This window comes from Diadema antillarum, unplaced genomic scaffold, assembly GCF_040938485.1.
Source record: "Diadema antillarum isolate AM-2024a unplaced genomic scaffold, OU_Dant_1.0 seq00000212_RagTag, whole genome shotgun sequence".
Taxonomy (NCBI): Eukaryota; Metazoa; Echinodermata; class Echinoidea; order Diadematoida; family Diadematidae; genus Diadema; species Diadema antillarum.
In genome coordinates, this window is record NW_027271268.1 from 339,710 (window position 1) to 362,788 (window position 23,079).

Genomic DNA, 23,079 nt, shown 5'->3' on the forward strand with positions numbered 1-23,079 from the left:
TTATAAGCAGGGTTATTACATTACCAAGCAAAAATTAAAGTATTTAGGGATTCGGATTTGCGCAGAAGACTAACAGTGCTATATATGGCGATCGTTCGCAACAGAGACAATCCTCTTCAATAGATATACAATGTAATTCTGTTTTCATGAATTGAAAGAGAAACGAAAAGAAGTCAACTTTTTAACTTCATTCACCTTTCTCCCCAATTGAACTTGATTTGATCTGCCACGCATGATCGCTGTGTGTTCTATCAATTCTATTAAATTATTTAATCAGCGTGCTTATTTTTTATGCAGAATATCACAGGTAAGTTTAATTCATTGAAGTTCATAATGTTTGTACATATGGCGTGTTCGTTGTTTTGTATTTTCATTTCTATAATATATCATGTGTCCATTATCTGATTCTAACCACGAAAATATGGCGACTGTCTAAATGCGGAGCATGTACTGGAAAACTGTAATGTCTCCTGCCAGTATAGACAAACTAATTTCTAGTCTATCCCCTCTTGAAATGGAAATTAAATAAAAAACAAAAACAACCGAAATTCGACTTTCAGGAGATTTCAATCGTTTTGTATAGTGCCTGATTCATGTAATGGACACAATTCTTTAGCACATAAGCAATCACACAACTTTCGGGAATAGATGTGTGTCTTAATGATTGTATCTCATGGAAGAAAACTTGTATCCTTGCCTGAATTTTAGCTTCTTCCTGTTCAAGCTTGCGTGAAAGAAATAGTTGAACATCAATCGCAATCATTGTTCGAAAGAGAGGCACATCCTTAAAAATAAGCACAGGAGTACTGATACGCACTACGAAATAAAAACGGGCCTTTTATCACTATTGACAACGCATGACATTGAAATGCTTTTTTTTTCTTGGGGGGGGGGGAGGGTTAATACAATTGATTATTCTGAAGGTTCGTAAATCACACAATGAAATATGGTTCGCTATTAGCTTAGGTTCGTTAACAAGAAAATTAAATGCGGTTTCTTTCCGGTGGTTCCTTTACCCGAAAGTAATCAAGAAATCATTTTTTTCTAATAAGGTTTGTGAATGCAAAACGAAATGAAGAAGGCCTAAGTATTAATTCCGAATATTTGTCGGTATTATTATCTATACTCCACTTCTCAACTAAATGCAGAAAGATTGTAACTGCAAATGTGATGTAAAAAAAACAAACAAACAAACAAAAAACATTCAGCTTAAGCTACAAGTTAATGGTTTTTTATATGCTATGGTATTACAAAAGTGACTGAGAATAAGAAGTATATTTATGATACAATCATTGCAAACCCAACGTAAAGCTGTCAAGCCTACATCAACCTTTGCTTCTGATACGTATAATATGTGCAGCATTGGCAAGCGTGATAAGCGATAATTACTGCGCACGCAACGCCTATAAAGGAAATGTGCCTAATATTGCGGGAATTCAGAGTGTTACGGCTGTATACAGCTGCAGCAGAACAGACGCGAAAGCAGTCTTTGATGCTCTGCAACATTACGGCCATGTGCGTAATTTGAGGGTTTTTAGTACACGCAAAGAACACAATCTCAAAAGACGACTATCGTTAATTAACTTCATTTACTTTTTCTACCGATGCTGTCTTTTGAACCCTCGCCTATAATAGGTTCTCAGGTTCTATTTAGGTATCGGTACTTGCATGCTAAACGCATCCTCTTTAGTTTCCATTGACAACAACATGGGAGGAGAATGGAAGCGATGAACGCCCTCGCTAAAAGACGCTTATCCTAAGACGCATTGCGTGCCCGCCTACAATAGGTTCTCAGGTTCTATTTAGGTATTGGTACTTGCTAAACGCATCCTCTTTAGTTTGCATTGACAACAACATGGGAGGAGAATGGAAGCGATCAACGTCCTCGCTAAAAGACGCTTCTCGTAAGACGCATTGCGTGCCTTTTTTTCTTTCTACTGTTTCCTATACAATGTGAGTTAAAAACTTGCGGCAAACCACAACGCAGCCGACACACAACGCGTAAGCTTACTGACTCATTCATGCGGCGGCAGCCGCACGGACACAAACGCGCCGAAGTTTACATTCGGGCTGCCGTATTGGTCAGGATCGTTAATAACAGACCTGTCCTGCGATTGGTTAATTATCTTACATACCCAAGCTATCGCCTTATACGGTAGTGCGTGCGATGGAGCGTAAACGCCGTCGCTAAGCAGGACTGTTGTATTGTTTCGTCCCGTGAAAGAAACAGGTTGTGAGCTTGAACGTAGCCTGAACTTTCAGAGCGATTTTCTCCGTTATTTAGAAAATGGACTGACATCATAAACGTAGTTAATATTCGTTTTTATGATCTATAGGGATATCGAAATGAGTTGTATTACATATCAGTGTAAAGCTTAGAGTCTGTAGAATTCACATATAGGCATAACTACGATTTCATTTTTTGCGACTTTTGACTCATTCCGACGGAGCGCATCACATATGAGAAAAGAGAAATTTTGGCCGACCCCCCCCCCCCCCCCTCCCTGTGAATCCTTAATCCACCAGTACTATAAACACATTCTGAGAATGTGTTTTAGTACATGTACTAGCAAATTCACAAGAGGGTTGGGGAAATTCAGCCAAAATTGTGTGTGGCTAAAATAATTAAAAAGAAAGGTCATCAGCAAAACTACGGGGTGGATGCAGACGAATTTTCATGTGATGACTAAAAAATATGCAGCTAAAGGAAAAAAAAAAGACGGCAGAGAGGGGCCAAGGCTAATTTGACTCCCCTCCCCCCCCCCACCAAAAAACAAACAAACAAACAAACACCACTGTTTTACAACACCTTTAAAGGACTCTTAATTTTTTGTTTGTTAAAAACAAACGTCTCGAAGTAAAGAATTCCATATTGTAGGCGAAATGTAGACCGATACAGTGTATAAAGTGTACATCCCAAGCTATTAAAGAAAAAAAAACAGATTATGACTATCATTTAAAGTAAGAATTTCAGTGTGTTTAATCATCTTTAGTTGAGTTGCAAATGACATGTACATATTTAACCCGTTCCATACTGAATTCTGAAACCCCCATAGACTTAATACACAGGCCACCAGGTTCCCGTATGGAACGGGTTAATAAGAGCAGTAAACTTCGAAGCGCCCCCAAGCCCTTCTATACTTAATTATTCATGTGTACAGGTAGCGCCAGGGCACTCTGGTGGTCTAGTGGTTATGACGCTGGTCTAGTAATCCAGAGGTCGTGGGTTCGAATCCTGCTTGGGCTGCCTGTGATTTTTTTTTTTTTTTTTCACAGCAGCCTACAAACTGCACACTGCAGTTGCGTGCGTTACTATGGATGGAGACAAATGAATAATCTATTATTTTAATATACGATGTTTGACATCCTTATTGCAATCACTTTCTTTAATTGTAAATTTAGAGACATAATGATTTATTATTAAAAGAAATCAAATTTCTGTATTTTGTTGTGAGTTTGCATGGGAACATACACGTATCATAATTTACAATTTTAGTTAGATAAAGAACATCTTATAACAGAACTGTCTAGTGATGGTTGAATAATTATGTCAATTTGTTATAAGTCCTATCATTTACATGGAGTGCATGTTCCCATGTTTATAAGAATCATACGTGACACATTCAAAGTGGGTTGAAGACAAAAAAATAATAAATAAAAGAATAAAGGAGAATAGAACTTAATCTGATTACAGCATCATCTAAATATTGCCAATGTGCACTTAGAAATCTATCAAGATTTATCACAAGATTATGATTACCACACAAAACCTTCAAGATTTATTATCATGAAATACATACCAATGAACACTTAAAAAAATCTAACATTCCATATCCACATGAAGCTTTCCTTGATATAAATGTCTCTCTGTAGTGTTATTAAAGTGTAGCAAAATTGTAATTACGACATCACAGAATGGAATGCATTGTTTTCACCTGCAATCTTAGGATCTCCTTTCATGTTTCCACTTTACAATCACATTTCACTGTAGATATACCGTCCTTATGTTGTCGCCCTTCATCCCAATTTCTCCCTTCTATCCTATCTGTAGATTGTCTTCTTTCCTAAGCCATTGTATTCACATTCCTAGATGATCAGCACGATGCTGTACTTTTTTCTTCTTCTCTGAAACAGTCCAGCTCTTCGCTACTGCATGGCATCAGTCATCTGAAAGAAAAGACAGAAATTAAGAACTTTCGATTAAAATCAAACATCATGATACAAGATACAACTTTCATTTTGAGAAAAAGAAATCAGCCAACTAAACTGTAGTTGAAATTATTTTGCTCTATTTATATTAAACATAAAACAAAACAGTATACAGGATCAAAGAATGTCAAAAAAAATACTGCTGTTTTTGATGCATATTCAAATTGTCTCGCCTTTTACATATTTTAATGATGCAAGATCTAATGTCTAGAACTTAGTAAGTCTCATGTAGAATTTAAATTATTATTCACATGAATAAATCTGCATGTCCTTGTAAACAAGGCATTGCTTTGAAAAAGCTGAATATTACTAATTGCATTTGGGAAAGAGTCTACGACAATCAAACTTGTTTATTATCAGAGACTTTAACATCTTAATTAGACCTAGACTCTACATTACCATTGTATTCACATCCGTTGGTGATGTACACGACCATGTACTTTTCCTTTTCTTTTCTGAGAAAGTCCAGTTCTTCGCTACTACATGGCACCAGTCATCTGAAAGAAAAGAAAGAAATTAAGAACTTTTGATTAAAATCAAACATCATGGCACAAGATACAACTTTAATTTTGAGAAGAAAAAAAATCAGCCAACAAAACTGAAGTTGAAATTATTTTGCTCTATTTATATTAAACATAAAACAAAATGGTAGGCCTATGCAGGATCAAAGAATGTCAAAAAATGCTGCTGTTCGTATTTGATGCATATTCAAATTGTCTCTTCATTTACAGTGTGTACACATTTTACTGATGCAAGATATTATGTTTAGCACTTGGCATGTCTCATGTAGAAATTGAATTATCATTCACATGAATATAAATCTACATGTATTTGTAAACAAGGCATTGCATTGAAATAGCTGAATATTACTACATGTACCTGCATTTGGGAAACAGTCTATGACAATCAAACCTGTTTCTTATCAGAGACTGTAACATCTTAATTAGACTTAGACTCTACATTATCATTCAGCTTTTAAAGGTATTAACCATTCACCTATAAAACACTGGCATTGTCATGTGCATCATATTTCTTTGATACTGCACATATTTTCATGAAGTCTGCACAAGAATGCAAATGAAACACGTCTGCTGTTTGGTATTTATGAAAAAAAAAAAATCACTAACCCGGAAGTCCTTGGCCTTAGGAATAACACGTGGCGAGTTAGTAGGAATTGACGTTAAAATAGAATAAGAATAGATCTACTAAATAGGCCTTTGCCTCATGAATGTCTGGTCTAATTGTAGACTAAGTGAAGTCTAGACCTCTCACTTTTAAGTTACCAGTGGTTCACAAAATTTATATTATAGATCTAGACTACATCTAGATCTAGACATCTAATACTATTAGATCTTGGCAACTTTTGTCTTTGTGACACGAAATTAACACGTCACGGATGATATTGCGGCGATATCCAACAGGATGACAGTACCACTATTACTGACTCAGTAAGTTGACATAGATAACTAACATCAACTTATTAACGTACGTTAGAGATGGCACCATATACAATAACCGGTGACACTGACACTGACAGATCTAACGACTACGTTTAGACTAACGTTAAAGAGTTAGACTCGCCATCTCAGTAAGTCGGCCAAAGACAAAGTCAATACAGGGCTAAGTCAGTGTTACTGTTATGTTAGGCCTAACAAATGTAAACGGTTACTCGGTTAGGTTAGGTTTACCAGGACTCAAGAGTCCTGGTTAAATCAGTCGAGGGACATTTCTTAGAAGTCCTTCGATTCCAAGAATAAAAAGGGTGAAAGAACAAAGGGAAAAAAGGAAAGAAGAAAGGACAAAAGATTATGTATGGATGCTGTGCACGGAAATCGACAGCGCTACTGTATCACTATCAATCACGCGTGAATATGTAAACGCCATTTGGTTGGGCCGCATTCACAAGTTTTAGGGGGAAAAAAGCCCCACCGCTGTACTTCAAAGGTACTCCACTCGAACTAACGTTAGACATAATGTCACATATGTACACACAGTACGGTACTAGGGCTGAATTCACAAGTATACTAACACTGCACTGTACAGGAAAGCCACCTAACCTGTAGAGTACTACTCGTAGTGTTTAGCGTTAGGTAGTATCACTAGACCACATACTGTCATAGATGACATCTACACCAACGCTGCACACTGGCACTGGTCCGACGGTCCCTGACCAGGAAAAATCACTGTTGGACACTGACCAGTAACTTTTTTCAGGAATGGACCAGTAAAAATTGGGGGAAAAAATGGGTGGACTCTACCTTCTATTACCACTAGTCTAGATGTAGATCTAGAGCTAGACTATAGACTCTGTGTTAATTTGACTTGGTCTTAGACTTCAGCTGATCTTAGTTTTAGTAACTGGCATTACAAGTAAAGTCTTAACTTAGACTTAATAGTTAAACTTGAAAGTTAAAGTCTAACATGTCTAACTTTATTCTTTACTCTTCCTTTGAGTTTTACTTTTAGACTTTTTACTTTTTTGTTAGTTTAGTAGGCCTACTTTGTCAATCTCATGATTTCATTTTCAACTCAAGTCAAGGCATAGCCATGAGTGTCTTCGAGACTTTGACATCTTGCATGTCTTGCACACAGACGTTACGACTACAGTACTCAGTAGTCTCAGAAGTAACGACATAAGTTGAAAAGAAACTATAAATAATATGATTTGGGATCTAATTTGAAATTGGATGGCGTTTACAGACTAGGCTTCATAAGCATCACGCGATTGAATACATGGGACTACACTCTACCGCAATTAATGGTTATGGTAGTCCAACTGAAACTGTTATTTTGAGCATGATTTTAATAGGATTATAGCTTACCATTCACTTCACTCGTGGACAGTGGGCTGGCTTAGGTCGTCATTCATCTTTCAGATGGTTTGGTTCTCACTCTGAGATCTGGATTAGGGCCAAAACCTAATTCTAGGCCAGTAAGTTGAACAAAGCTCAAAATAATGCAACTGCGACGGTTCGTAAAACCCGCATTGCTCTTCACCCTAGCAATTCGGGTTTCACGAACCGGCGTATCTTTACTGCGTCGGTTCGTGAAACCCCTTTTTCTCAATTTCTCGATATTTCGAGTACCGTCGTTTTTTTCTTTCTTTGATAAAATTAAGAATAATTAATTTTGTGATCTAAAATTTTGGGATTTGGTAGAGTTTTGAAAGCACTATCATTTGGTACCAATATCTTGATTTTGAAAATTTTGACCAAAATCGAAATAGCGTCGGTTCGTGAAAACGCCGACGATATTATCAGGCAAAAATAAAAGTATTAGGATTTTGATTGGCTCGCAAGACTAACGATGCTATGGCGATCGTTCGCAGCAGTGACAATCCGCTTCAATAGATCTATTCAATTATTCTGTTTTCATTGAAAGAGGAAGGAGAAGTCAACTTTAAACTTCATTAGTTTTCTCGCCTTTTAAACATGTTTTCATGTATCATGCGTGGTATCGCTATTCCTTCTCATGGTAGTGCGTGAGATGGAGCGTGAACGCCGTCGCTAAGCAGGACTGCTATAGCGTTTCGTCCGAGAAAAGAAACAGGTTGTAAGCTTCTCTGATATACAATTCAATGGTACGCGGCAGTTTCTTTTTGAATGGACTCCTATATAATACTAGCTACTTTCAGGAGATTAAGATGGCCACGCGCTTAACGTTTCACATAATAAAAGAACCTTCTTCATCCCCATCCCGACAATAGAAAGCGTCGCCTAAGCAACCACATCCTGTGTACCACCGATGCTTTTCGTCCCGTCTCTTTGTACTACTGGGAATGTCTAGACCATAAAGTCTTTATAGATCCGAGCATGAATCATAAGAGGGCTTGCTCCTGTCGATTTGAGCGACATCATTAGTCGTCTTTAAGATGACAATAGCCTTTCAAACACAAAGTTCAAAATTGGTGCGCCCCTCTAGCCTCAAATAACTATCATTCTCATATTCTATATGTGACAGTGCACCTCAAAACGAACATAAAGTCGCACACACTGATTTTGCGTGAGGACTGAAAATAAGTGAAATGGGTCAATCTAGCCGAACTTGACTTTTTCATATTTTCTAAAAGAACGGGTCTTCTTTTACATTATGCTAAAATTTGGTATCATAAATCGGGCAGGAAAGTGTGTTTTTTAGCAGTTTATCTCGAACATTTTTGGTAGAATAGTGTGATTAGGTGTGTCTTTAGAATCCCTTTTTCATTTCTGAAAAACCTTGTCCACACTCTTCACTTTCAACTCTAATAACTTTTGAAGGGATAGTGCTACTGCTGTGAAAGTTGGCATTAATTATGGACAGAATGTGTTAATGAGGCATGCATAATTTCAGTTTAATCTGATAATTCCTTCATTGTTGTTACTCTGGTGGTTTACTTCCTGTTTTTTGTTCCATTCTTCGCACAGCCAGCACGGTTTGATAAAGATTAAGCGCTTGAATAGACACTGTACTTCAGAGCCTCTTTTTTCAGTTCACACTTTTCCTGAGTTAGTGCTTTCTTTCCAATATTTAGTTAGGTTAGGAGAGTCCATTTGATTTGAGTTATACATCATTTTAAAGCTTAAAGTCTGTTCTTTCAGAATATGGTCTTAACTAAAAAATCATATATGGCGACTTTTTGTTTGTTTTGAGGTGCAGGGTCACATATAGACACTGAGGTGTCCACCGCGTACAAAAAAGAGGGAAATTTGGCTCTTGCATAAAAATGGGCAAATGGCGCAATTCTAAGCATACTAATTCTTAGTTGTAAACTTACTAGACATTTGATAGAATGCATGGTACTGAAAAAAAGCACTTTGAATATATTTAATGTAACAAACCGTTGTCAAGAATAACTCTATTTTAATATCTAAAGTCAAGAATAACTCTATTTAACATCTAAAATGGCGCATGTCCATTTTGATACATAATATATATACTGAAAGTTAACGTAAAAGACGAAAATCGCAAAATTATAATTAAAGATTACAGGTAACAGTGTATCGTATAAGACTCGATAACGTATTATGATAACATCCATAAGTCGGCTTTCATTTCACACTATTCCGCTGCTATCAAAAAGAAACTAATCTAAACATGTAAAAAAGTACAGCCTCAGTATTGCAGTTTCATCAAATCAATGTGCTACATGCTGATAAACTGTCCGCATTTTTTTTTTTCGAGGGGCAGAGAAGTATATTCAAGGACTGGTGTTAAGCATGAAATAGTATAATTGGTTGAGATGAGGATTCAGCTATTAGCCTTTTTACAGATACAGCGTACTTTGAAAAGAAAGAAATATTAAAGAGCATACAATTCTGACAGGAAATCAAATTTCATTTGGTGAAGATCGGTTCTGAAATGGTAGAGATATCCAGAAACAAAGTGAAACATAGCGATCCTTGTAAAAGGCGGGCACCTATATCTCAGCCATTTCAAATCGCACTTCTCTTTGGGTTTTGGATTCACGATGAGCCCTTCCTGTCATACTAAAAAAAAAATAATCATTGTCTGAATATGTAAATTACTATCGCAGTATTTCAAAGTGAAATGAATATCCCTACTAACTAGTTACTACCTGTAAAAGTGGAAATTTTCGCTGTGTTGAAATTTTCGCGAATTTCGCGCAACCAGAAACTAGCTTGAAAATAAAAGCACGTGAATATTTTTTTGCTTGCTGTATGTTCCTGTGCGTGATGTCTTTATTCCGCGGAATTAAAAACACGCGAATCTCTTCTTACCCGGCCAAACGCGAAAAATTAGTCGCGCGAAAATATCCACTTTTACAGTAGTACATGACAGAAACATAATGATGTCTTGAAATTTGTTGTGAAGATGATAGATGAATGTTACAAAGAGATAGGAGGTAGAACATATCCTAACCGCATTCATGCAAGACTAATGATATTGTAGCAATAGTACCCCCCCCCCCAAAAAAAAAAAAAACACGCAATAATCATAACAATAACAATAACGATAATAATGATAATATAATTGCAAAAAAGTATTCTCTATTTAGAGTAGCCTCTTCAATGCTATCAGTGCTCTAGCTATCAGAGGGCCCGCCTGACATTATTGCCCTATATAGAGTTGCTATAGGACGGAATAGGACGTAATCGCTGCGGGGAGGGAATTGAACTCGGGTCCTTCGACTGGGAGTCGTGAAGCTTAAATATCCACCGTGCCACAGCGCCCTCGCCCCCCCCCCCCCCCCCCAAAAAAAAAAAAAGAAAACAATGTTATTTGGCATAAAACAGTCATGATTATGCTTGATTTTTATGGTTCATCCCTGCAATACTAAAGATTTGCGATTCTTGATATCATTAAAGTATCCGTGGCATAAATAATTATGCTTATTGTCGCTGGCATTCAATGCATATAGTGTAGGCAAGAACTTCCACTCGCATGCTAATCTCTTGGCTCTCGGGAAATTTGCAAAATTATCATGCACGCAATTATTCCTCGTTTTACAGTAAAACCTTTATTGTGTTCGCATGTTGCAACTTAAGCGGTAAAACAATACAAAACCAAAGGCAAGGTTAAACTTCGTCTTCTTTACACATCATTCTTAGGATGATCTCTGACATGACAATTTTGTGTGTCCACCGCTTCAGAAAGATTAACTGTCTTATAATTTGATCGACATTGTGGGACTAACATCTGCAGGAAGAGAACCTGAAGCATATTCCAAAATTCGGTTCAAATATATTAGGCGCCAAATCTTCAAATTTCATTCTACGTTGACGAATTCATATACACGGACGAAAGGAGAATGGTTAGCAATGTATACAAATTTCCGTCAAACTTCCAATGGCCCATTTGAAATATTATGCAACATGTAGGTTAATTGCCAGATCATCAAGTGATCAGCAACAGTGTGAATACCGCTGTGCCAGCGTGTAGTCATCACAACAAGCAAGAATAGCTTTTTCGTATAATGTACAAGCACGTCAACAGTACGCGGCAGTTTCTTTTTGAATGGACTCCCGCTATCTACTTTCAGGAGATTAAGTTTGCTACGCTGAACGTTTCACGTTATAAAAGAACCTTCTTCATCCCCATCCGGACAATAGAAAGCGTCGCCTACATCATCATCCCCATCCCGACAATAGAAAGCGTCGCCTAAGCAACCACATCCTGTGTACCACCGATGTTGTTGTTGTTCTTTTAGTTTTGTGGAGCTCTCTGCCGGGTGTGCCGGGTGGGCAATTTACTCCAAAAAATATATTCAATTTAAATATACACTTAAATTCAATTATAAAAACCTACACTACTTCTAATTATTTACAAAATCTAATAATAATAATAATAATAATATATATATATATATATATATATATATATATATATATGTATCAATATTTACAAACACAAACGAAATATTTACAGAGAAAGAAAGGGGACACGTTTTAAGAAAAGATATCGCCTGCCTATACTCCTGCACCGACATGCAGGGTTACGCCGTTCCCGTCGGCAAGCAGGTAGAGGACCCGCCCGCCGACGCCGGTGAAGTCTCGGCCTTTCCCGGGGGCAGGCGCCTCTAGTGTTAGCCTATATGATAGGCGAGGACATCATGGAAGAGGAGGGATGATAGAAGAATAGAGGAAAGGGTGAGGACAGAACAGAGAAAACAGACACCGATGCTTTTCGTCCCGTCTCTTTGTTGGGTATGTCGGAGCACTAGACCATAAAGTCTTTGTAGATCCGAGCATGCATCGTAAGAGGGCTTGCTCCATTCAGTCGATTTGAGCGACATTATAAGTCGTCTTTAAGATGACAATAGCCTATCAAACACAAAGTTCAAAATTGATGCGCCTCTCTAGCCTGAAATAACTATTCTATATAGACATTGAGGTGTCCAACAAGTTCAAGAAAAGGAAAATTTGGCTCTTGCATAGAAATGGGCACATGGTGCAATTCAAAGCATAAGATACTCATTCATAATTGTAAACTTACCCCAACATTTGAAAGAATGCATGTAACTGAAAGAAAATATCTTTAATATGTTAAGTGAAACAAACCATTGGAAATCGGAGAAATCTCTCCACCTGAAGCTTAACAATGTATTGTTATATCAATAACAGTCAAGTTTCTTTACAACTCGTCGTAGCTACCATCAACCTTCTTGGCGACCATTTCTTCGCACTCAGCCGGAAAAGGATAGCTGAAACAAGTTCTGCAGTAGAATTCCCGTTTGAAAGCTGGACAGAATCTCTCCTCCAGCTCTTAAGTATTACAGGACGACATAGATTTTAGCAATTATATTACAACCATCACGAAGGCCGACGACCAGTTGAAGTAAATGCCGCAACAGAATAAAAAGGTAAACCCGGTGTTAAAATACAAAGATTTGATTCAATGGTGTGTCAAAGAACACAAATATCAATGTATTCTACAGCAACAAAAATGACAGAAGTTAACGGAGTTTGACAAAGAACGACGACCAGCTGAAATAAGTATAGAATGTTAGTCTAGTTCCCGTTTGGAAGTCGGACAAAATCTCACCACCTGATGCCAAACAATATTATATCAATAACAGTCAAATTTTCTTACAACTCGTAGCTACCATCTTTTAATATCATCACAAGCCCCTTTTTACACTTTCACGGATTGCTTCACGGATGACCACGGATCGTCATCCGTGGTGTTCCGGCATGCAAAATATCGATTTTCCTTTCAATGCCGGTGTGAATGCGGTCCCAACTGGTTGTCTACACGGACAAGTACGGAAGCTACAAGGACAAGTACGGTGCCTACACGGACAGACAAGGAATGAACGCGGACCACAGCGGAAACGATACGGAGCTAACACGGATATCAAGGAAGAGCACGGATGCAACTGGGTCCCTTCGCGGTGTTTACGCGGATATCCCCAAAAAGTTGACACATTACATTTGCTTTTTCTTTTGATACTTTATCATTCTTGGGCGACATGCTTCCAGAGCTAAGTAATATGTAACAAGCACACCAGAAAATCTACAGCAGATTACATACGCATCTGCTTGTCGACATCATAAAGGCATATCTCTTTGTTGCAAAATCTCATTTTGTGGGAACATAACAACATAAACAAAGCAAACAAACTAAGACAAATCAACCCCCCCCCCAAAAAAAAACAAAAAAACAAAAAAAAAACAGTAAGAAGATGTGTGTGGGGCACTGAAGATTCTTATTCGATATAAACCTACTAGAGGAGTCGATTGGCTGTACTGATGGGTGAAGATGTGAGCAAATTTCATTGACTTTCTAAGCTTGTATTGGCAAAATATACACGAATTTCTCATCCCGGATGGAGCCGATGCTAATACGGACTTTCCGATGTCTTCACGGAGGCAACACGGAGTAGCCGGTGCCTACAAGGAAGGAATACGGATGCAACACGGAGTAGACGGTGCCGACAAGGAAGAGTTTGTATTGATTTCCATCCGAGATGTCCGGGATGAAAAATTAAGCAAGCTCATTTTTTTTTTTCGGCGGACATGCCGGATGATCAAGGATAATGTCGGATGACTTCACGAAGTCAACACGGTCATGCCGGAAATAGTACGGATGATCCCGGACCGACGAACCGTGGTCATCCGTGATGCAATCCGTGAAAGTGTAAAAGGGGCTTATAGCGACCAATTCTTCGCACTCGGCCGTGAAAAACAAGAGTTCCGTGTGTGTGTGTGTGTGTGTGTGTGTGTGTGTGTGTGTTTGTGTATGTGTGTGTGTATGTGTGTGGTTTATTTTGTATGTGTGTGTGTGTGTTCCCGAAATTAAGACATCATCTCCCGAAACATAATGGCAAGTGAAAACATTTGCATAATTTTCCTTTGGTGCTAGTTTCTGGTTGCGGAAAGTGGGCGAAAAAAAAAAATCCGCCTTTACAGTAAAGTTAAAAGGCGAACGCAGATAACATTCTATGGTATGTTGACAACATGAAATCAATTTTTTTCTTTGTTTTGTTTCTTTTTCTAAGAATAACAAACAATAAGAACAGTTAACAGGGATCGACAAAAGCGGGATGGACAGCTGAAACAAGTTCTTCAGTCGAATTCCCGTTCGAAAGCTGGACGGAATCTCTCCCGCTCTAAAATTTTACAGGACGACATAAATTTTAACAATTATATTGCAACCATGACGAAGGCCGACGACCAGTTGAGGTAAATGCCGCAACAAAGGAAAAAGGTAAACCTGGTATTAAAATACACAGATTTGATTCAATGATGTGTCAAAGAACACCGAAATCAATGTATTCTATGCAGCTACAAAAATGACAGAAGTCAACGGAGTTTAACAAGGAAAGACAACCAGCTGAAATAAGTATAAGAATGTTAGTCTAGTTCCCGTTTGGAAGTCGGACAAAATCTCTCCACCTGAAGCTTAACAATTAATTCGATAACAGTCAAGTTTCCTTACAAGTCGTCGTAGCTACCATCAACCATCTTAGTGACCAATTCTTCGCACTCGGCCGTGAAAGAGAGTTTCGTATTTTACCGAAACCAAGACATCATCTCCTGAAACATAATGGCAAGTGAAAACATTCGCATAATTTTCTTTTTGCGCTAGTTTCTGGTTGCGCAAAGTGGGTGAAAAAAATCCGCCTTTACAGTAAGGTTAAAAGGCGAATGCAGCTGACATTTTTTGGTATGTTGACAACATGAAATCAATATCCCTTTTTTAGCATAACAAACAATGAGAACAGTCAGCAGGGATTGACAGCTGAAACAGTCGAATTCCCGTTTGAACGCTGGACAGAATCTCTCCGCCCGCTCTAAAATTTTACAAGACGACAATGTTAACAATGATTACAACCACGAGAAGGCCAACGACCAGTGGAAGTAAATGCCGCAACAGAATAAATAGGTAAACACGTTGTTAAAATACAAATATTTGATTCAATGTTGTGTGAAATAACAACAAAAAAAATCAATGTATTCTACAGCAAAAAATATGACAGAAGTTGTCGGAGTTTGACAACGAACGACGACCATCAAATAAGTTTTGCAACGATGGTCAAATTTTCGTTTGTAAACCGGACAAAATCTCTCCGCCGTGTTTCCTACGCATAAAGACAAGATAATACAAATTCAATGTCTATCGACTGCGGTCAAGTCTCCTTTCACATCGCCGTAACTACCATTTGCACAAAAGACGGGAAGTCAGCCTGTTATTCACAATTATCTATAGCAGCGAGAATACATTTTTTTTTCTCGTGAAAACACAAAACTTTCCATTCATTATCGTACTCGGCATTGCGAATCATATCACCCAGCGGATTAGCTGTAGCCACGCGTTTTGGACGTTGCTCGACGATGGAACAGAGACGGAATATCGGTGGTACAGTAATGGTAATTCGTCGGGACGATATGCGACGTTTTAGATCACACGGATAACGGGCTTTATGCTGTGACAAGTAAAGCTGAACAAAACATAAACTTGAACACGAACGGCATTGAAACGAAGCCATATAGTCAGGACGTTTCCCGACGGTTGAACAATGATTCGTCGGGAACGATATGCGACGTTTTTAACAAAAAGAAACGCAAGGCACAATAGAAGCCGAACTTTGAAAATAGCTAGTAAGTCGGGACGAAGAGCGACGATTAGTGAAAAGGAATCCTTTCTCTATCGTCGCTTATCGTCGGGACGAATAAACAAAGGTATGAATAGAAAGTACGTGTATTCATATGCACGGTTGCTTATTCATATGCACGTGACGCCTGTTCATATGCAAATCATCAAACATGCACAATGCGACATCGTCGCGACGAAGATATCTCTCTATCAGGTTTTTCTGTGGTGCCTTATTGTGTGTGTGTGTGTGGGGGGGGGGGGGGCAAATAAATGTTGACTTCTCTATATACTTGAAACAAATGAGGTGATTTTTAACGATACATTTCTTGTCAAATACGGACTACCTTTAACCCATTAAAAAGTGAATGAAAATTTAAGAGGTGAAAATTCAAAGCAACAACAACAAATAAAAGGAAAGATGCATATAAACAGGCATGTAGATGTGTTAAAGAAAAAAAAACAAACAATTAAAATATCTCGGCTTCTTTTGTTCCACTGAATGTTTTTTTTTTTTTTTTTGGCAAAGTTTCAAAGCAGCTTTAGGAGAAAAAAAAAAACTCTATTGGTGAAGAACAACCTTTAAAATCTAAATCGTTTAACCTAATGAGGATTTTTTTTTTCAAATACAGAGAATCCAAAACTTCAATATTTCTATTTTTTTTATTTTTATTTTTTGCTTTATGATATTCTTTATTTGGAATTCATTCAATGTTAGGTCCATGTTGACAACGAAATTAATATGAACAAAAATATGCAGCTCTGAACTTCTGTTTTGTGCTGCACAATCACTATACACTCTTCTCTACACAGGCATACCCCCCCCCCCCCCGGGTCACTGACCCTCAACACACACACACACACACACACACACATAAAAAGACAAAACACCTCCCCCCCGAAAAAAAAACAAAAAACAAAGCAAAACAAAAACAAAAACACACAAATAGACATTGTTTATACCTTGGAACGCATACCCAAGCTTTAAAGCAATTTTCTCTACCTCCTCTACAGGATCCGAAGCCTTATTTTTATATTTTCCCTCGTGGGTAAATTATTTTCTACTCTTGACCTAAATGTTACTACATCTATCGAAATTATGAAAGCATTCATACAGTTAATTTGAGTATCTAATTCAACTAAATCATAATGTTCAATAAAAAAAAACCTGCCATATTGGCTTTACTTTAATACAATATATACAGTTATTATTGTTATAATTATTATCATTATTATTATTATTATTATTATGTTTCATTTTCAAAGTATACGGTTCTTGTAAATCTGTAACAAAATACTTATATCATAAGTTATACATTATCGTTAATTTCATTCTATTTCAGTTATGATTCCATATCAAAGTAATATATATGTCTCAGAAAGTAACAATGGCAATTGGTAGAAGAAGGTGAAATGGCGTGATGCAAGTACAGATACGTAAGCAAATTACATATCAAACAACAGCATAAAAGTGTATGTGTGTATGTACCTGCACATACATGCACATGAAGATACACATATACAAATATCTTCTATCTTCATTGAACCAATGAGAGCTGAAATAATGCAAGTAGTACAGAATATTGAAGGGGCAGGTCACAAAGCAGTGCTCGTAAAATAAATATTTTCCCTCCAGCAAAAGTAGAAGAAGTTGTTTAAAAAAGAACATACTGTGAGAACTAAATTGTGGCGTTAGTCATATTGAGAACAGAAATTGTTACAAACGAAAAACACACAAGAGTCTTGAACAAAGACTAAATGTAATTAATGCATGGTTCCTTGTTCGTACTGGTGCAGACCGGTTCAAATACTGAGTGCGCAACAAGAGGAAAAAGCAACAAAACAACAACACAAACTAATGTGTCAGAGAACACCAGCAATGACTATAGAATGTGAGTTATGTTATTGTCTTTGTTTTTGATTGGCTGTTTCGTTCTAAATGTTCACAGGTCTAGCTCGGTAATAGATCAATGTGGATAAGGTTGTATGTGTTTTATGCGTTTAATAGTGGACGATAATACTACGTGGACGCCAAAATTATCATTCTGTGTGTATGTATTTGTGAGTGTTTGCTTTTGCACTCTGACCTTCAAATATGTTGTGTGTATCAGTGCAGTTTCGCTGTTTTCTACTGCATGCATTTATACACACCCTAAAAGCAAACGAAGAAACACCCCTCTAAAAGAAAAAAGAAAAGAAAAAGAAAAGGGATACAACACCGATGAAGAAACAATTTGTCAACTATAGAAAAGTAAATATATCATAACAACTGTTAAAAAGAAGATGTCTTTGTTTTTCTCATCCCAAACATATTCAAATCACGGAAACCTGAATGGAACATGGATTCCGGTTACTGTTCATCAAGGCACGAGGTATCTTTTTTTTAAATTAAAAATTATCGACCGTTCCCTGTTATAACAAAAAGAAAAAAGAAATAGCTGAATGGCTCTGTCAATCACTCGTGTGAGGACCTTCTAATCTGCAGTGCCAAGTTTGAGTTAGTTTGCCAATGCTCCCTCACCAGTCAGTTGTGTGCCCAAACTGATTCAGTGTAAATATCGTAATAGTATATTGAAAATTACTGACGCCTTAGGGATTATTTCATTAAATGTGCTCGGAAGGGTATTGAATAAAGTTGTTAAATTCACATGTGACAAATTCGTAAGATTGATTGATTGTTTACGACTTTATCTATCTATTTTTTTATTTCTGATTGAAAAAGAAACATTGAAATGCATAACAATAAAATAGTTGAATGTTGACGAGACAAAGGAACCACAGATTGTGATTAAAGAAAAGAGAAAATATTGCAAAATAGTCTAAGCGCCATTTTTAAACACTTCAAAGGAAGCCCATCATTAAAGGAAAATTAAACCAGTCAAGTAATGCCTCACTTCTTACATAACAAAGAATATTCTAGAAGTTATGAGTAGTAATATTATGTATTTTCTTATTTCAACTGTTTTACTTCCTTTAATTGCAAATTTCTCAACTAAACAATAATGCATTCAGAACGCTTTGCGATATAACTCAAAACTGGACGGGTATCCCAAGATTTCTCAAAAAAGTAATCAAGGGACTTGATATTTAAGGATGGTGACAATTATTATAATTAGAGGAGCTTATAGAAGATTTGTTCTTTATATCATTAATCATGATTTATGTTTTAAAAAATGGTATTACTACATTACTATGTATTCTGTGTTTCATTTATCGTTTTTTTTTATTTATCATGAACAACCAAAAAAAGAAAAAGAAAAGAAAATGCACTCAACCGAAGGACATTGAAAATAATTGTCTACATTTACCAACATTGTTTTTGGTTGGTTCTGTCATTCATTCAACAAGACTTGTGTTATTTGCCTGGTCATCTGTGGTGACCTCTATATTTTTTCCATGATTATTGTTTTTTTTTTGGCTATTTTGGAATGACGTTTTTTTTTAATAAATTATTGAAACCTCCGTGTGCAGAAATAAGTCTTTGTTTTATTGTGAAGAATACGAGAATAAGTTCAAGTGAATCTAATTTCACTCTTGAAATGGGTTACCTTCTAACCAATTTTATGTCGTTTTGTGAATTATAAAAAAATAAAATAGAAACGTTGATAGCGTAAAACTCTGCAAATAGAAAAGCATGGAAGTATGCCTGCCTATTTTTGAAAATTGCATAGCATTTTGCTGTCACAGAGTGGACTATCAAGATTATTTTGCAATGAAAAAACACACAGATTTTTTTTTTCCATAGCTAATTTTATTCTAACAAGCTTACAAATCTGGCAAAGCAAAGACATGTAAGGGTACGTACAGTCTGCTATCATGCTATAGGCAGAAATACTAAAGCCATATATTTTACACTGACTCTAATCTCAAAAGATTGATAAAATGTATGATTGATTATCTGTGAATAAATATTACGCAACGTTGTGCAGATTCGTGTAAACTGAATTCATAGAATTTGTAAATTGATGTTCTTCCATAGCTGCACCCAATTTCCCTAACGTTACATCATTCAATAAATGTACTGCTACTGCTAAACTAACTTTTACTACCGTACTTTCTTCTGTGATGGGAACATACAGCGTACATTCTTACTACTGCTATCTCTTGTTGTTGTTATTTATTTCGATTTGTGCAAGATTAAATTAGTACGAGAGAATTATTACACATGGTAGTTTGGTCTGTTTCGAGCAAAAAAGGTTAATTTTTTTTCCCTTTTTTAGTAAACGGCCACACGAAAATCATTCGTAATCTGCAATGAACAAAATGAAATCAAACATGTAAAGATCTGACGACAAAACAAAGGGAAGACATTATTTCATAAAATGCGTATTGGTGATTAAAATGCATATTAACTTTTTGTCAAGAAGTGTCTGCGTTATCCTCATCTCCTTCCTGAAGTCCTTCCCATTCGTAATTTGCCATCGTGTGTTTCCACGTGTACGGGGCGATGGTCCCATGTTGGTAGTCATGTTGTATATACATGCAATGTTAGAAATCGATCTTGACCAAAACATGTCTGACTGTGAAGCATAAATTATGTCGAAGAAAAGACACGTGGCTACCAACATGAGACTATCGCCCCGCATACGCGGAAACACACAACGGCAAATTGCGGATGGGAAGGAGGTTTCGAATGACGCGGAGGTTGTTTTCTACTCTTCCCTTTAATAAAGGTTGCTTTCGGCCTGTAATGGCCTTCATCAGGATGTAAAAAGGGAACACACTGCACTAATCGTCTATATGACACAATGTGCCATGATGAAACACGTTTAAGAGTAATAGTAATATTCCCCCAAAAATATCACCTTTGCACAAATCAATCAAATACATAACCAGAAAAATGCGAACTAACATTATCTCATCAACAGATACGTGAAAAAAAAAGGAAAATAGAAAAACAGAAATCAATCCTACATCATACTGCCGATGGATAAAAGCCATACTTTACCATAATGTAGATACAGTATGTAATGATTACACACACACATAGCTGATTTAGTGCTCTGTGGGTCAGCATAATATAACCATCAGAACATACTATCTGAAACAACTTCTGAATTATTTCTACTTTGGGATCAGTTAAATCTGTGATATCAATAATGACACTGTGAGCAATTAGAAGTCGCTGTGTTGTTTGACGTCCTGCATCACAGCAGTAACATACGCATCCATTGACTGCTGTAATAACAGAACACGTACGTATTGGAAGCAATGATGGGCCGAAAGCCGAGTTAAAGGGAGAGAGCGACGTCTGCCTCAAATTATAATCATTCAATATGTCGGCTAAACATCATTAGGGTGTTTTAGCATTTTCTTTATTTTTGTGGGGCATCAAATTATTGGTATCTTGTTGTAGACTTTGGCATTGTGTGTGGTACGGTGTTACTTTTACATTATTTGATTTTAAGCGTAGTGTTAAAAATCGAAACGATGCGGATGCTATTTTTACCTTTTAATTGGGAAAAAATGCTCAATAATATACCACTCTGTCGATTCTTTAAGCTTTCTTATTTCAGGAAATGTATCGTTTTGATTTCTTTTCAACTCAAATCTCGAACATGATGTAACCATGTTGGTTCTCAGCTGACGATATATATATATATATATATATATATATATGAGATTAAAACCTAAAATGGCATTAAAACGCTTTATCCTGGCGAGGAAATTAAGCGCATGTTTTAGAAACAAGACACCAAACAGGTGATGCAGGACGTTGGTTCTCAGTTGACGATATATATATATATATATATATATGAAGGGTTTGTTTACAAAAACCGATAAGTCCATTTTTGAAGATTTTGAAGTACGATCTCTGTCATAAAGTGCAAAATAATACCTTTTAAATGATATATTGGTCACTATATGAAAATGTATATTTTTTAAGTTATGGTCAAAAGAAGCAAAAATGTTCTTATTATTCTCTTTATTTTTCTTGACCTTTAATCGCAAATATCTCCATTTGGCACATATGGACTTATCAGTTTTTGCAAACAAACTCTTCATATATATATATATATATATATATATATGTATATATATATATATATGTATATATATATATATATATATATATATATATATATATATATTGTTTCGGGGGGGGGGTAGGAGAGGTGATGTTTCTCATGACCACTGTGACACAACGTCTACAACTTTTGTAACTGAAACAAATGAAAAAAAATGAACAGGCATTAGAAAGAAATTCAAAACTACACTCTCTTATTCTATGACCTATCCGTAACCTTATGCATTTTGTGTGTAACACCCTCTTTTTGTATTGAAGTCATCCCGTAACTGATAGCCAGTGAGGAATAACATAACTTGTCAGAGTTTTTGAACAAGTATTCATAGGAAACAGTTTTATATATGATTATCCAACCAACGAGAGAGAATGACGCTTATCACCCTTCCCTCATTCAAACAATTTTGACTTTAAATCAGCAACAAAAAATGAAGTTTACATAGCCTGTATAATTGAATATTCTCTTCACAGAAGTAACTAGTTACTTTGATATCACCACTATCCTTTAAATGTTAACTCAGAAGCCATATTTACTGAGTTGTTATTCCACACACGTGCACTAACATTTTTTTCTACTATGCTTTATGGATGTTTTGCTGTACTGCTCTGTTGTTGCCAAGCGAACGGACTTGTCCATAGCTACTTATTGCGCTCTCGAAATTGAGCCTACAATTTTTTTGGGGGGTTGATTTTGTTTTGTTGTTGTTGTTGTTGTTGTTGTCTTTACTTTAAGATTTCGGAGCGCGGCACTTACCGCACTGTTTTGCCTTCTTTCATTTTTCTCACCACCCTGCAGCCTGTACTTGCGGTGGTAGCCGAAATGCTTACTTCATGTTGTAATCACATTACTACGTTTCTGCCAATGCTGCTATCATAGCAACTGTTTATGTATGTGTGTAATTGCTTTCTTATGATTGCATTTAAGAAAAATAAATCCCGAGTATTAATGGCCTTTCTCTCCTTAGACTGTTCGTGAGTTGCATCCATGATCCTTATGTTGTTGTTCATAAAAGGCTTCTGTTGGGACCTACTCTCAACAAGAAAGTTTTTTTTTAAGCGTGTTCCATCGTACTTTCCATAACGTGTTTACTTTGATCCAAACTCAGACACATCGAATGCAATCTTCTATGTTAGTATTGTTGTATTTTTATCAAAAGTGGATATTCTTTTTACATCACATTTTCTTGCATGTCAGTCATTTTCCATTCAGAAATGAGACAATGAATTTGAAATTGAAATTGAGATTGAAACCACTCTAATTTTGAGGATATACTCATTGCGAAAGATGGCTGAGTCACGGACGCTAAATATAG